General features: G+C 47.9%; 1 non-coding gene across 1 annotated transcript; it reads right to left on the bottom strand.

The window, feature by feature from the left end:
* Window positions 1-15,763: 15,763 nt before the first annotated feature.
* On the bottom strand, window positions 15,764-15,867 carry LOC129470790 (U6 spliceosomal RNA). The gene has a single exon (XR_008653320.1). It is a non-coding gene; the product is annotated as a U6 spliceosomal RNA (small nuclear RNA).
* Between the last annotated feature and the right edge of the window lie 1,347 nt (window positions 15,868-17,214).

The raw sequence follows: 17,214 nt of genomic DNA, 5'->3' as shown, positions 1-17,214 counted from the left end.
TTCGGGAGGTTGAGGCAGGAGAATCGCTTGAACCCAGGAAGTGGAGGTTGCAGTGAGCCGAGATGGAGCAGAGTGAGACTCCGGCTCAAAAACGAAATGAAACAAACAAAACCACTAAAACCACTAAGTTGTTTTTGTTTGTTTGTTTGTTTTGAGAGAGCGTTTCTCTTTGTCCCCCAGGCTGGAGTGCAGTGGCACCATCTGGGCTCACTGCAACCTCTGCCTCCCAGGCTCAAGCGATTCTCCTGCTTCAGCCTCCCCAGTAGCTGGGATTACAGGTGCCCGCCACCATGCCCGGCTAATTTTTGTATTTTTAGTAGAGACGGGGTTTCACCATGTTGCCTGGGCTGGTCTCAAACTCCTGACCTCAGGTGATCCTCCCCCCTCAGCTTCCCAAAGTGCTGGGATTACAGCCATGAGCCACCGCGTCCGGCCCTAAATCACTAAGCTTTGATCCCTTTGTGGGAAAACTCCCCAGCCACTAAGAGGAAGCCTGCTCAAATCAGCTGTGGGGAGAGGAGAGAGAAGAAAGAAGTGAAAGGCATTAAAATCCATGTGCCAGCCTTCGTGCAGGTGCCATACAGTGTTACCTCACTTAATTTTCACAGGATCTTCATTTTCAGATCAAACTGAGAGGCAGAGTTTAAATAAATGCTCTAATGCCATACACTAGATGAGCAGGAGATCTGGAATTGACCCAAGGTGCTTCTTTCTCTATACCCACATCTAGGGGGCTGGGGGTAGGGGGAAGGGGAAGAGATAAAGGAAAAAAATGATTTCTCAATAGATTTTGTTCCAACAAAACCTATGATAATATATTCAATCCATCAGAATATATCTTGGCAGTCTTTCTGAATAGGACAAAATAGTTCACAGCAAGCCAACAGTTCCTCTAGGAACAACTAAAAAATCCAGGTAAACTGCAAAAATGATATTTATGAAAGCATCAGAGAGCTGCAGAAGTTCATAAGAGAGACTGACATTACAGGGAAGGGTTCACCTTTCCGAGATGAATGGAGATCTGCAGCTCCTTTTCCCCAGGAGCATTTTCTGACTCTAGGTAAGACTCGAGATTGATAATCTGGGTTTGTCCTACACAGAAGGCATTGCTGCCAGGCAGAGAAGCCAGCAGAGCTTCTGACACTCACACGGGGACTGGAAACACAAAATGGGATACTTGAAGGGTCTCTTTCTCTCACTCTGTCTTTCTCTCTCTCCTTTTTTTTTTTTTTTTTTCTAAGAGATAGGGTCTCATTCTTTCACCCCAGCTGAAGTGCAGGGGCTTGATCACAGCTCAGTGCAACCTTGAAGTCCTGGGCTCAAGCAATCCTCCCACCTTAGCCTCTTGAGTGGCTGGGACCATAGGCATGCATCACCACACCTGGCTAATTATTTTTACTTTTTGTAGAGACAGGGTTTCGCTTTGTTGCCCAGGCTGGTCTCGAACTCCTGGGTTCAAGCGATCCTCTCACCTCAGCCTTCAAAAGTGCTGGGACTACCAGCTGGTGCCACCACACCCAGTTAATTAAAAAAAATACAATTTTTTAGAGACAGAATCTCACTATGTTGCCCAGCTGGTCTTGAACTCCTGGACTCAAGTGATCCTCCCACCTCAGCCTCCTAAAGTGCTGGGATTACAGGCATGAACCACCAAGACCCATCAAGGGATCTTAAATAGGTAGCCAGATTCCCTCTCATAACATCTGCTGAAGTCTGAAGCTATGCAGGGAGGAAAACTAAAGAGAGAAACTGACAAGTCTCTGAAAAGCAGAGTGGAAATTCTTATGCTTCTCTTGGTGCTGAGGACACAGTCGGCCATGCCCTCAACTGTAAGCTGAGTAGGGTCACATCCTAGGAATGGACCAAACAGAGATGAACTGAGGCTCACTAAATATGTAATACAGCCTGGACTCATTGGAGTTCCTGATTGGATCAAGGGGATTACCCACACTTTCTGTCTTGCAGAGGACTGTGTAAACGGTCTCTGGTGGAAAATAAACATTTTATGGAGCCTCACTAGTGCTTTTGTGTGTATTTTACCAGCATTCAGTCAAAAATCGCAATGTGAAAAGGCAAAAATATATGACTGATAAATAGAAAACATAAGATGTGGATCCACAGATGATATAGACATCAGAGTTAGACAAGGACTTCTAAATAATTATCATTAATGTATTCAGAAAATAGAGGAAAAGGTGCACATGATATGGAGAATTTCAACAGAGAATTAGAATCTAAAAAAAAAATGGTTTTTTGATAACAAAAAAATCCACAAATGGACACTGAAAAATAGGGTATCTGAAATTAAGAAATCAATGGATAAAGCTGGGCACCGTGGCTCATGCCTGTAATCCCAGCACTTTGGGAGGCCGAGGTGGGCTGATCACCTGAGGTCAGGAGTTCAAGACCAGCCTGGCCAACATAGTGAAACCCCGTCTCTACTAAAAATATAAAAATTAGCTATGCGTGGTGGCGGGCACCTGTAATCCCAGCTACTGAGGCATGAGAATCACTTGAACCCAGGAGGCAGAGGTTGCAGTGAGCTGAGATTGCGCCACTGCACTCCAGCCTGAGAGAAAGAGCGAAACTCTGTCTCAAAAAAAAAAAAAAAGAAAGAAATAGAAAATAAAAGAAAGAAAAAAATAAATGGATGAGTTCAACAGATTGGCTATAGCAGAAGACAGGATAAAATGTACTAGAATATAGGTCAATGTCTCTTTTGGGAAGGAACAAGGTAATTGGAGAAAAAAATATTCCTAAACACCTCCCCACCCCACACACACCCTCATCTTCTCTCTGCCCTATAATTTACGTGATTTTTTTTTTTTAGGAATAGTTGCAACAGCTATTGTTGTTATGTTTATGTTGAAATAATTTTAGGTTTACAAAAGAGTTGTAAAGATAGTAGACAGAGTGCCTGTAACACTTTACCCAGTTTCTCCTAGGTGATAAATTTTTAAAAATAAGTATTGTATCTTCTCTTTTTTTTTTTTTTTTTTTTTGAGATGGAGTTTTGCTCTTGTTGCCCAGGCTGGAGTGCAATGGCACCATCTTGCCTCACCACAACCTCCGCCTCCTTGGGTCAAGCAATTCTCCTGCCTCAGCCTCTCTACTAGCTGGGATTACAGGCATCCGCCACCACACCCAGCTAATTTTTTGTATTTTTAGTAGAGATGCGGTTTCACTATGTTGGCCAGGCTGGTCTCAAACTCCTGACCTCAGGTGATCCACCCATCTCAGCCTCCCAAAGTGCTGGGATTACAAGCATGAGCCACTGCGCCCAGCTCAAGTATTGTATTCTTGGGCAAGTCAAGTGATTCTGGGTTTTTATTTTCTCATATGTGAAAATTTTTATTTCTCATATGTGATCCAATTTTAAAATTGGATCAAACTCTGTAAGATCCCTTCCAACTCTAACATTCTATGAATCTAAATCTTGGATATGTTCTAGCGGTCCCCAAAAGATGATGATTAATAGCTTTTGTGGCCAGGCAGGGTGGTTCATGCCTGTAATCCAGCACCTTGGGAGGCCGAGGCAGGCGGATCACGAGGTCAGGAGATCGAGACCATCCTGGCTAACACGGTGAAACCCCGTCTCCACTAAAAAATACAAAAAAAAAAAATTAGCCGGGTGTGGTGTGGGTGCCTGTAGTCCCAGCTACTCGGGAGGCTGAGGCAGGAGAATGGCATGAACCTGGGAGGCGGAGCTTGCAGTGGACCGAGATCGCGCCACTGCACTCCAGCCTGGGCGACAGAGTGAGACTCCGTCTCAAAAAAAAAAAAAAAAATAGCTTTTGTAGCCGGGCGCGGTGGCTCAAGCCTGTAATCCCAGCACTTTGGGAGGCCGAGGCGGGCGGATCACGAGGTCAGGAGATCGAGACCATGGTGAAACCCCGTCTCTACTAAAAATACAAAAAATTAGCCGGGCGCGGTGGCGGGCGCCTGTAGTCCCAGCTACTCGGAGAGGCTGAGACAGGAGAATGGCGTGAACCCGGGAGGCGGAGCTTGCAGTGAGCCGAGATCGCGCCACTGCACTCCAGCCTGGGCGACAGAGAAAGACTCCGTCTCAAAAAAAAAAAAAATAATAAAAATAAAAAAATAGCTTTTGTATATTGAGCTATTACTATGTGTCCATCACTACATATATTAACTGTCACTTAATACTCACAAAGCTGGAATTGTGAGGTGGGTTATATTATGATGTCCATTTTACAGATGAAGAAATTGTGCTGCACAGAAGTTACGTGACTTGCTGAAAGTTCTATAGCTTTTATTTATTTATTTATTTATTTATTTATTTATTTATTTATTTTTTGAAATGGAGTCTTGCTCTGTCGCCCATGCTGGAGTGCAGTGGCACAATCTCGGCTCACTGCAACCTCCGCCTCCTGTGTTCAAGCAATTGTCCTGCCTCAGTCTCCCAAGTAGCTGGGATTACAGGCACCCGCCACCACACCCAGCTAATTTTTGCATTTTTAGTAGAGACAGGGTTTCACCATCTTGGCTAGGTTGGTCTGGAACTCCTGACCTCGTGATCCACCTGCCTCGGCCTCCCAAAGTGCTGGGATTACTGGCATGAGCCACCGTGCCAGGCCAGTTCTACAGCTTTCTATACTGCAGACAAGGAAGTGGATTAACCCTGTCGCTCAATTTTAATGAGTATCTGGGGAAGGTAAGGAAAGAGATTAAAGAAAGGAAAGAAGAGGAGGAACTGGGGTAGTCACAGTGTGGGAGGAGGGGCCCTTATTTTAGAGTAGCAGCTTTATTTAAAGCTCCAAATCTGCCACATCTTAGCTTTGTGACTTCAGGCAATTCACTTAAATGCTCTAAACTTCAGTTTCTACATTGCCCAAATGGAGAAAATCCTATAATAATAGCTATCACGCACAGTGTCTACTATGTGCCTGGCATTGTTCTAAGCCTCTTATTCATTCATTGCACAAATATTTATTGCAAACCTCCCTGTGTCGGGCAGTGTCCTAAAAAACAAAGATCTCTCTTTATTATGGCTTTTGCTCTAATTTGGGGAGACAGACAATAAACAGATTAAAAAAAATTAACCTTATAAAAACTGTACTATTGGCCAGGCACAGTGGCTCACACCTGTAATCCCAGCACTTTGGGAGGCCGAGGCGGGTGGATCACGAGGTCAGGAGTTTGAGACCAGCCTGGCCAACATGGTGAAACCCTGTCTCTATTAAAAATATAAAATTAGCCAGGCGTGGTGGCGGGCGCCTTTAACCCCAGCTACTCGGGAGGCTAAGGCAGGAGAATCGCTTGAACCCAGGAGACGGAGGTTGCAGTGAGCCAACACGGTGCCATTGCATTCCAGCCTGGGCAATACAGTGAGACTCTGTCTCAAAAAACAAAAACAAGGCCGGGAGCGGTGGCTTACGCCTGTAATCCCAGCACTTTGGGAGGCCAAGGTGGGCGGATCACGAGGTCAGGAGATCGAGACCATCCTGGCTAACATGGTGAAACCCCGTCTCTACTAAAAATACAAAAAATTAGCCGGGCGTGGTGGTGGGCGCCTGTAGTCCCAGCTATTCAGGAGGCTGAGGCAGAAGAATGGTGTGAACCTGGGAGGCGGAGCTTGCAGTGAGCCGAGACTGTGCCACTGCACTCCAGCCTGGGCAACAGAGCGAGACTCCGTCTCAAAAACAAAAACAAAAACAAAAACAAAACAAAACAAAAACTGTACTATTAGTATCCCCATTTTATGTATTTACTTTTTTTTTTTTTTTTTTTTTTTTTTTTAGACGGAGTCTCGCTCTTTCACCCAGGCTGGAGTGCAGTGGCGCGATCTCGGCTCACTGCAGGCTCCGCCCCCCGGGGTTCACGCCATTCTCCTGCCTCAGCCTCCCGCGTAGCTGGGACTACAGGCGCCTGCCACCTCGCCCGGCTAATTTTTGTATTTTTAGTAGAGATGGGGTTTCACCTTGTTAGCCAGGATGGTCTCGATCTCCTGACCTCGTGATCCGCCCGCCTCGGCCTCCCAAAGTGCTGGGATTACAGGCGTGAGCCACCGCGCCTGGCCTGTATTTACTTATTTATTTTTTTGAGACGGAGTCTCACTCTGTCACCCAGGCTGGAGTGCAGTGGCTCACTGCAACATCTCCCTCCTGGGTTCAAGCGATTCTCTTGCCTCAGCCTGCCAAGTAGCTGGGATTACAGGCGCACACCAGCATGCCCAGCTAATTTTTTGCATTAGAGACGAGGTTTCACCATGTTAGCTGGGCTGGTCTTGAACCCCTGACTTCAGCTAATCTGCCTGCCTTGGCCTCCCAAATTGTTGAGATTACAGACGTGGGCCACCGTGCCCAGCCAGTACCTCCATTTTGAAAATGAGAAAACTGGGCCGGGCACAGTGGCTCATGCCTGTAATCCCAGCACTTTGGGAGGCCAAGGCAGGTAGATCACGAGGTCAGGAGTTTGAGACCAGCCTGGCGAAGATGGTGAAACTCTGTCTCTATCAAAAATACAAAAATTAGGCAGGCGAGGTGGCGGGTGCCTGTAATCCCAGCTACTTGGGAGGCTGAGGCAGCAGGATGGTTTGAGGCCAAAAGTTCAAGACCAGTCTGGACAATGTAGTGAGACTTCATCTCTACAAAAATAATCACTGGCCAGGCGGGTGGCTCACGCCTGTAATCCCAACACTTTGGGAGGCTGAGGTGGGTGGATCACAAGGTCAAGAGATCAAGACCATCCTGTCCAATATGGTGAAACCCCTGTCTCTACTAAAAATACAAAAAAATTACCTGGGTGTGGTGGTGTGCGCCTGTAGTCGTAGCTACTTGGGAGGCTGAGGCAGGAGAATCGCTTGAACCCAGGAGGCGGAGGTTTTCAGTGAGCCGAGATCGCCTCATTGCACTCCAGCCTGGTGAAAGAGCAAGACTGTCTCAAAAAAAAAAAAAAAAAAAACCACTATTATTAGGCCAGCGCAGTGGCTCACGCCTGTAATCCCAGCACTTTGGGAGGCTGAGGTGGGCAGATCACGAGGTCAGGAGGTCGAGACCATCCTGGCTAACATAGTGAAGCCCCATCTATACTAAAAATACAAAAAAATTAGCCGGCCGGTGGTGGCGGGCGCCTGTAGTCCCAGCTACTCAGGAGGCTGAGGCAGGAGAATGGCGTGAACCCGGGAGGCAGAACTTGCAGTGAGCCGAGATCGTGCCCCTGCACTCCAGCCTGGGAGACAGCGAGACTCTGTCTCAAAAAACAAAAGACAAAAAACCAAAAAAAAACAGGCTAAGGGATTTTGCTCAAAGTCCCACAACCAGTAGGCAACAAAAACAGATTCAAAGTCAGGCAGGTTCGGCTCCAGAAGCCACACACCGGACCTCCAGGCTATTCTGCCTTCCAGTAACCCCCTCACAAAGTTCTCATGAGCATCAAATGAGAGAAAGCGTATCAAAGCACTTTGTAAGCCACAAAGCACTGTGCACAAATTAGAGCTGATAAGTGGCCGGACAGGACCTGCTGAGACGGTGACTGTGAGGAAAGCCACCCTCAGTCTCCTACCCTCACCACCAAGCCTGGCGTCCCTCTCTCTGCTACCCCTCAGCTCTGAGGTTACCCAGGATGCTCCTGATATGAGTTTTGGGGGCTAGGAGAAGTGCAAAATAATGCATTCAGCTCCTTTCCTGGTGGCTCAGATGCCTCTCAGAGACAGCCTGGAATGCTAACTCGCTCTTCAGCCGTATTTTTATTTTGGGTTCATCATCTGGTAGGGAAGAGAAGCCCTGTAGGCAGAGTGGTGACTAAGGCTGGTGATTCACACGCCCTGCCGGCCTCCTGTGTGCAGCAGCATCCCTCAGCGGGGAGACTGCAGAACGTGTCCCTGCCCGCCTGCACCGGGGACGAGGGCTGGGAGCTGAGGAAGCTAGGACTTCCCTTCAGACAGAGCAGATGGTTGCCGCTTAATGAAGGCACGCTACGGTCACACACAGCAACCCCCCCGCCACACACACACACACATACATACACATGCGCACATGCAAGAAACAGGCTTCTGCCTCGAAAAGGGCCTTGTCAGGCCTTTAGAAGAGGGCACTTGGTAGTTATTTGTTGACTGAATCAGTGGATAGATGGAAGGGTAATTAGCAGCTCATATTTGCACAGCACTTTCCAGTTTACAAAGCATTATCACATAAATGAGCTCATGTAATCCTCCCAACAGAATGGTGAGGTGAGTGTCATGGCTATCCCAATTATATAGATGACAAAACTGAGGCTCAGAGAACTGATGTCAATTGTTCACAGCAGATCCAGGCATTTACTGAATGAATGAATGAGATGGTGAGCCAGGATCTGAAATCAGATTGTCTTCTCCAAATTCCATACTCTCTACCGTGGCTGCTGCTGCTGTCTTTATGAAGAGTTAAACAGAGTCTCCTCTCAGGAACTGATGTTGGAGGTAGTTGTAAGTACGAGACTGTACGGAAATCACTTCCAGAGCCCCAGCATCACCTTCTTTCCATGGACGGAGTGACCTGTTCTCCTCCAAGCCTGCCAAGCCCTTCCTCTCACAACCATCCAGCCCACTTGTAACATATCTCTTTACAAGCCCATGCCCCTTATACTGTGAGCCCCAGGAGGAGCACTGGGCCTTATTCATGTGTCCCCAGTGTCTGGCATCACCCAAGTACTGAATGAATGAATGAGGTATGTGGCAGATTATCTTTTTCTGTGTTCTCCAAAACAAGGAAACAGCAATAGCTTGACCCCCAAGATTCTGCCCAGTGGCTTGGTATCAAGGGAATGTACTGGGCCAGTTTTGAAAATCCATAGTCTCTCCCTCTCTCATTGCCTCTCTCTCTCAGAAGGCTTGCCGACACTCAGGAGGAGGCTAAATATCAACAGGGTTATCCCAGCCCCCAGAGAGCAAAAGGGGACAAGCACATCTCAGCTGCTCTGCCCCAGGCAGCCCCAAAGAGGAGCTAAATTTTCTTTCTCCCTCTAAAAGGGCCCACATAGCAATGCTTCCACCCACATCTTGGCTCTCCCACACCCCGCTTTTCTGCCTCCCTGCAGACAGCCCGCTCTGCCACACTCCCACCCAGCCCTCTGCTATCAGAGCTCTGAACACCCAAAAAGGAAAAACGATTTGTGCTGAGCGCGAAGACAGAGCCAGGGAGGAAGGGAAGGGCTGCTCGCTGCCAGCTGACGTTCTGCAGACTGAGCTGCCTGTGTCTGTGCCAAGGGTGTGGCCACCGGCGAATTCTGAGAGAGATGGGGGAAGGGGAGAGAGAAAAATGTACTGATTTCCACAGCACATCTTGAGTCCTATCTTAAACTGTACTGAATTGGCTGTCCCATGAGAGAGAATGAGCTCAAAGGCCCATAGATGATAGAGAACTACCAGCCATACATTCACTCAACAAACATTTACTGGGCACACTACATGCCAGGCAAAATATGCAGCACAAGGAATGCAGATGTGAAAGACAGCATACCTGTCCTGGAATATCTCACATGTGAGTGGGAGAGACAGACAAGGAAACAGGCAACTGTAATACAGTGTAATCAGTTCTAAGGAAGAGACAAGCACTGGACACAGTGAGAGGCCAGAGGAGGGGGAGCTCACTCAGACTTAGGAGCAGAGGGGCAGTCAGAGAGTCTGCCTGGAGGAGGTGACATCCAACACACTGAATCGTGAGGAATGAGGAGGAATTAGATTGGTATAAATGGGAGGAAAGGCATTCCTAGGCAGCAGGAATAGCTTGTGCAAAGGCATGGGGATGAAAGCGCATAGGCCAGCAAGTACTGGGATTTGGTGCGGCAGAGTGAGGGGTTAAGGCTCTTGTCGGAGAAGCCAAGGATTTTGGATGTTATTTTAAAAACAGCTAGAGTATCATCAAAAGGCTTGGAGGGTGTGTGACTGATCAGATTTGCATTTTGGAAAAACGAGTCTGGCAACTAAGTGAAGAATGGATTCCCAGAATATGAGATGGGGGAGAAAGGGAGCAAAAGGAAGCTAGGGAAGCAAGCCAGTGAGAAATGGTGAGGACCTGAATTTAGGGCAGCTCCCTTGGGAAAGAAAAGGAAAACACAGATCTACGAGGCATTTAGGAAGTAGAATTACTGGACATGGTGACCAGCATGGGGGGCGCAGGCAGGGAAAAGGAGCTGATGCCCATGTTCTGACTTGGGTGTTGAGTGGGTCAGGTGAGAGTGCCATGAGTAGAGATGGGGAATCTGGGCAGAGGAGAAGGTTTAGTGGGAAAACAGATGAGTCCTGTGTGGAGTCCCTTGAGTTGGAGGCACCTGCAGACATCTAGGGGGAGAGAGTCAGCAGTGGGGTAAAGGAGAGGTGTGGGGCAAGAGGAGAGCTGGACCAGAGAGTCAAAGTAGCTTCTGTGGTTAAAAGCACGGGTGTGGAGGAGATCGCCTAAGAAAAATGTGCCCATCAAGAGTGTGTGAACTCCATCTTCCTGTCCCCAGGCATGATGGGCTGAGATAATACAAGTGAAAGTGCTTAGCCTGATATATGGGTCAGAATGGATGCTCAATAAATTTTACTTGAGTGATTAGTAGGTCAAGAATCATGAATAGGCTGGGTGCGTTGACTCATGCCTGTAGTACCAGCACCTTGGGAGACCAAGGAAGTAGGATCACTTGAGCTTAGGAGCTCAAGACCAGCCTGAGCAACATAGCAAGACCTCATCTCTACTAAAAAATTCTTTTTATTTATTTATTTATTTTATTATTATTATTATTTTTTTGAGACAGAGTCTCACTCTGTGGCCCAGGCTGGAGTGCAGTGGCACCATCTCTACTCACTGCAAGCTCCGCCTCCCAGGTTCACGCCATTCTCCTGCCTCAGCCTCCCCAGCAGCTGGGACTACAGGCACCTGCCGCCACGCCCGGCTAATTTTTGTATTTTTAGTAGAGATGGGGTTTCACTGTGTTAGCCAGGATGGTCTCAATCTCCTGACCTTGTGATCTGCCCGCCTCGGCCTCCCAAAGTGCTGGGATTACAGGCATGAGCCACCACACCTGGCCAAAAAAAAAAATTCTTTTAAATAGCTGGGCATGGTGGCGTACACCTGTAGTTCCAGTTGCTCAGAAGGCTGAGGTGAGAGGATCACTTGAGCCTGGGAGATCGAGGCTGCAGTGAGCTATAATCACACCACTGCACTCCAGCATAGGAGACATAATGAGACCCTGTCACAAAAACAAAATTTTTTAAAATCATGAATAATCATTTAGTCTAATGTTTTGCTTCCAAACATCGTTGGGAAGTCCTTCTAATGTGTGTCTTGAATCCTCCTTTCAAGATTCCTGCCTTTCCAGTCCTCAAGTCCTGATTGCCTTGCTCGCTATTTGCACCAGTGGCTTACTCTCTGTCCCTGCCTCCTACACTCTCCACTGTCAGATATTTTCAAGCTGTTTTATTTTCAGACAGTCTTCTTCATTGCCATCAGCTGCCTATTTGAGGTATTCTCATCAAATATTGTATTTGTGTAGCTAAACCATAACTCTTTGTAGAGGAAAGCAATGGCACAAAAAATCCAAAAATGACACATTTAAGTGACTTCTAATTGGCTTGGGAAGTTGTTTTGGTCCTTGCATCTGAATGTACGTGCATTAGATATTCCAAAAATCTAATTCAGGGAAAATGGCCATAGTAGCGGGGAAATGATGCAAGAAGAACTTGCCTAGAAACTTCCTAATTGTTTCATGCCACTCTCTTCAGCAAGGCACCAAGCCTTCCATGCATCCATCATTTTCTCTACCCATCCATTCCATCTATCCATTCTCCAGCCCATCCATTCATCTATCCATCCATCTCTTCATCCACCCATCCTCCAAATCCATCCAACTGTCCACCTATCCATCTATCCATCTATCTAAAAATATCTCTGAGTGCCTACTCTATGCCAGACACTGCACTAGGTGCTGAGGGATACGAAAACAAATGGGACTTGGAACAAAGAAACTTCCAGTCTGAATGGAAAGACCCAAGATTAAAAATAACTCTACCTGATAAGTAGTCTAAAAGAAGAATTAGAGGAGAGAACAAAACTCTTTCTAGAAGAACCAAGGGGGCCGGGCGTGGTGGCTCATGCTTGTAATCCCAGCACTTTGGGAGGCCGAGGCGGGCGGATCACGAGGTCAGGAGATCGAGACCACGGTGAAACCCCGTCTCTACTAAAAATACAAAAAATTAGCCGGGCGTGGTGGCGGGCGCCTGTAGTCCCAGCTACTCGGAGAGGCTGAGGCAGGAGAATGGCGTGAACCTGGGAGGCGGAGCTTGCAGTGAGCCGAGATCGCGCCACTGCACTCCAGCCTGGGTGCCTGGGTGACAGAGCGAGACTCCGTCTCAAAAAAAAAAAAAAAAAAAAGAAGAACCAAGGAAGGCTTCATAAAAGGGGGTCTTGGCTGGGCGCGGTGGCTCACGCTTGTAATCCCAGCACTTTGGGAGGCCGAGGCGGGCGGATCACGAGGTCAGGAGATTGAGACCATCTTGGCTAACACGGTGAAACCCCGTCTCTACTAAAAATACAAAAAAATTGGCCGGGCGCAATGGCGGGCGCCTGTAGTCGCAGCTACTCGGGAGGCTGAGGCAGGAGAATGGCGTGAACCCGGGAGGCGGAGCTTGCAGTGAGCCGAGATTGCGCCACTGCACTCCAGCCTGGGCGACAGAGGGAGACTCTGTCTCAAAAAAAAAAAAAAAAAAAAAGGGCGGGGGGCTCTTGAAGGAGAAGAGAGATTTGGCAATGGACAGTTTTACTTCTCACAGAGATACGGGGCAGAGGAGAGATATTCACCACCCCAATGCAGGTCACTCCTGGGCATGATAATCTGTCTATGGGACTTCAAACTACCACATCTCTTATGGGCTCAGTATCTTTATCAATAGATCAAAAGGATTGTGTCAGTAGTTTTCAAACCATGCTCTGTTGAACCTAGGGCAACCAACTGTCCTGATTTGCCCAGGTTCCAGATATTTCTCAGGATGCAGGACTTTCAGTGCTAAAACTAGACAAATTGAGCCAGCTGGGACTGGTATGCTGCATTGGCCACTCAGAAGAAACATAAATAAATAAAGCCAGACAAACTGGGGTGAGTTGGTCAATCTAACTGAACCTTACAGCTATCATAGGGAGGCCACCAAGGCAAGGGATAGGAGAGGCAAGACTTACAGAGGAGGCCAGTCCAATGGGGCTCAGAGCCCCCCAGTCCCACTTTAACTGGATCAGTTTTGTCTTGTTTTACACATTGAGCTTCTAGGTTAGATGTTTGTTTGTTTATTTATTTGTTTGTTTTGAGATGGAATCTCACTCTGTTGCCTAGCTGGAGTGCAGTGGCGCAATCTCAGCTCACTGCAACCTCCTCCTCCCAGGTTCAAGTGATACTCCTGCCTCAGCCTCCTAAGTAGCTGAGATCACACCCGGCTAACTTTTTTGTACTTTTAGTAGAGACGGGGTTTCACCATGTTGGCCACGCTGGTCTCCCACTCCTGGCCTCAAGTGATCCACCTACCTTGGCCTCCCAAAGTGCTGGCATTATAGGCGTGAGCCATTGCACCTGGCCCCTGTTACTTTTTTTTTTTTTTTTTTGAGATGGGATTTCGCTCTTGTTGCCCAGGCTGGAGTGCAGTGACATGATCTTGGCTCACTGTAAACTCCGCCTCCCAGGCTCGAGTGATTCTCCTGCCTCAGCCTCCCGAGTAGCTGGGATTACAAGCATGCACCACCACGCCCAGCTAATTTTGTATTTTTAGTAGAGATGGGATTTCTCCATGTTGGTCATGCTGGTCTCAAACTCTTAACCTCAGGTGATCCACCCGTCTTGGCCTCCCAAAGTGCTGGGATTACAGGCATGAGCCACAGCTCCTGGTCCTGTTACTTTTTTAAAGAATTTGAAAGCCATTGGACTAAATGCTCCCTAGTGGTTTTGTTTGTTTGAGACAGAGTCTCGCTCTGTCGCCCAGGCTGGAGTGCAGTGGGGCGATCTTGGCTCACTGCAACCTCCATCTCCCGGGTTCAAGTGATTCTTCTGATTAAAATAGTATGTCAGGCCAGGCGCAGTGGCTCACGCCTATAATCCCAGCATTTTGGGAGGCCAAGGTGGGTAGATCCCCTGTCAAGAGTTCGAGACCAGCTTGGCCAACATGGCAGAACCCTGTCTCTCCTAAAAATACAAAAAGTAGCTGGAAGTGGAGATGCACACCTGTACTCCCAGCTACTCGGGAGGCTGAGGCAGACGAATTGCTTGAACCCAGGAGGCAGAGGTTGCAGTGAACTGAGATGGTGCCACCGCACTCCAGCCTGGGTGACAGAGCGAGACTCCATCTCAAAAGAAAAAAAAAGTATGTCAGGGGCTGGGCATGATGGCTCATGCCTTTAATCCCAGGGTTTTGGGAGGCCAAGACAGGAGGATCACTTGAGGCCAGAAGTTCAAGACCAGCCTGGGTGATATAGCAAGATCCCATCTCTACAAAAAATATAAAAATTAGCCAGGCATGGTGGTACATGCTTGTAGTCCTAGCTACTCAGGAGGCTGAGGTGGGAGGATAGCTTGAGGCCAAGAGGTTGAGGCTGCAGTGAGCTATGACCACACCCCAGCTCACCAGCCTGGGTGACAGACCAAGACCCTGTCTCTAAAAAAAAAAAAAATCATATGTCAGTGGAGAGCTGATTGCCTTATTTCTCTCTGTCTTTTCCATCATTCTGATTTCTATTTTTTTCCTTTATCTGGTAAGAGGGAGAAAGGACTATAAGATAGAAATAAACATTTTAGCTCAAAAGTCTTCCTTTCTATAGAATTTTCAGCAGCTCTAAAATAAATAAGAAGGTACTAAACATGAAACGTGGTCAAGTTTTAAAATCCATAGCATCCAGACCAACCTGCAGGAAGGCAGCCTTCATTTTATACCTTTCTCACTCTCCACTTGTTCTAAAATCATATCACTGACTGTAAGTGGGGGGACAATTTTTTTTTTTTAGACAGAGTCTCGCTCTGTCGCCTGGGCTGGAGTGCAGCGGTGTGATCTCGGCTCACTGCAAGCTCCGCCTCCCAGGTTCACACCATTCTCCTGCCGCAGACTCCCGAGTAGCTGGGACTACAGGCGCCCACCACCATGCCTGGCTAATTTTTTGTATTTTTAGTAGAGACGGGGTTTCACCATGTTAGCCAGGATGGTCTCAATCTCCTAACCTCGTGATCCACCCACCTCGGCCTCCCAAAGTGCTGGGATTACAGGCATGAGCCACCATGCCCGGCCAAGCTGGGGGACAATTAACTAGCCTCAAGAACCTCCTTTTGTTTCGGGATGGGGCAGAGTGCTGAGAGCGGACCAGGGGAAGGAGTTGGAAGCAACATCCCAGCTCCCCCTCCCACCCTAGATCCCTTTGGCGGCTCTAATTGAGGCCTGTCACAGGGAGAGAAGGCAGCTGCAAATTGCATTCATCAACAAATTACAGCCAATTAGAGCCCCAGTCCCAGCCTACTGGGGGTGACATGAGGCCAGTCAGAATCCCTTCTGATTCAGCAATGCCAAAGGTTTTGGGCTGCCAGCGTCACTTTCTGCAATCCAGACCCTGAACTTTATCCTGGGCCTGCACCCTGCTTTCCGACAATCCCTCAGGGAAGATGGGGGCTTCCCCCAACCCTCAAGAAGTCTCCAGGGTGCTTCTCTCAGCCATCACTGAAGTTCGCCTAGTGATCTAGGCCCAATCTCTGCTGCTATGCTGCTTTTTTGTTAAGTTATAGTCATGTTGGTTTTATTCAAAAGAATAAAATGCTTGACAAACTGAAAAATATGGAATGCTTCATCAATTTGCGTATCATTCTTATGCAGGGGCCATGCTAATCCTCTCTGTATCGTTCCAATTTTAGTATATGTGTTGCTGAAGCCAGTATGTGCTACTGCTGTGCTTTAAGCTGAGTTTTCTTCAGATTTGGTCCTTGGGGGAACTGATTTGCTGGCACTTCAAGGGCCTGCTGAGAACTCTTTGCTTGCTGGCTTTGGGCCAGCTTAACTCTGCCATCCTTCTGCCCATCCTGACAACATTGGGCCAAAGCTAGGGTGAGGTCAACATGAAACCTGTGGAGGTGTAATGGAAGTGTCACCTCCCAGAAGGGCAGGTATGTGGCCACCCATACCTGTCCACAGCTGCTTCTTCAGTCCCCTCCCTGGAGCCAGCAGCTCTGGTTTCAACAGTGTGAGAGTGTGTGTGTGTGTTTGTGTGTGTGTTCGCATGCATGCGCATGTGCGTTTATGAGACACACCACAGGACATCTACATGCTAGGGACAGAAAGATGGGGCGGGCATGACGCTGGATTTTCTCTGCTTGATCTCAAGTGTAAAAGAGCAGCCAAATGCCCTCAAAGAATGTTCTTTTTCTCCCTTTCTTGCTTTTCTCCCCAGGACTCTGGCACTTCTACAAATAGGGCTGTGCCAGAAGAAAAGGAAGTTTCAGCAGTCAGTCCATCCACACCCCCCATCCCCTGAAACAATAATCTCTTCCTCTCTCCCAGCCCCTGTTTGAATTGGGGAGGGGGTAGGGAAAGGAGGCGTCTTTTCTGTTCTGAAGTTTCTAAGGAAGCCAGTACAGACGCACCCTTCCCCTTCCAGGGAATGTATCCTGTGATGTTTAAGTAGGAGTCAAGCCTTGAGAATGAATTTCTCTTGAACTGTCCTTTCTCCACCACAGGAGGTGGGATGGGTACACCCAATAAAGGAGAAAGAGCAAGAGAAGGGGTTAGGGTCAGATGTCCCCAAAGATATCAAAGCTTTCTGCCTAGGGGAACAGTGGGGCTCGGATGACCCATAGGCAAGGAAAGAGGTCAAGGAATGACTCAGTAGCCGAAGCCTCCTGGAGGCTCTTGAAGAAACTCAAGGTTTCAACCTGATAAACCTTCTCAAGACAGACAAGGCAGGATCAGAGGTAGGAATCCTGGGGAACATAGTGAGACCCTGTCTCTACAAAAAATAATTAGTTGGGCATGGTGGTGTACACCTGTGGTCCCAGCTGCTAGAGAGTCTGAGGTGGGAGGATTGCTTGAGCCCAAGAGTTCCAGGCTGCAGTGAGCCACGACCATGCCACTGCACTCCAGCCTGGGCAACAGAGTGAGACGCTGTCAAAGAAAGAAAGAGAAAGAAAGAAAGAAAAAGAAAAGAAAAGAAAGAAAGAAAGAGAAAGAAAGAGGGAAGGAAGGAAATAAAGAAAAAAGAAAGAAAGAAAGAAAAAGAAAGAAAGAGA

The sequence above is a fragment of the Symphalangus syndactylus genome, chromosome 20 (genome assembly GCF_028878055.3).
Source record: "Symphalangus syndactylus isolate Jambi chromosome 20, NHGRI_mSymSyn1-v2.1_pri, whole genome shotgun sequence".
Classification (NCBI taxonomy): Eukaryota; Metazoa; Chordata; class Mammalia; order Primates; family Hylobatidae; genus Symphalangus; species Symphalangus syndactylus.
The sequence above is the reverse complement of the archived record's forward strand: the minus strand, read 5'-3'. Positions and strand labels throughout refer to the sequence as shown.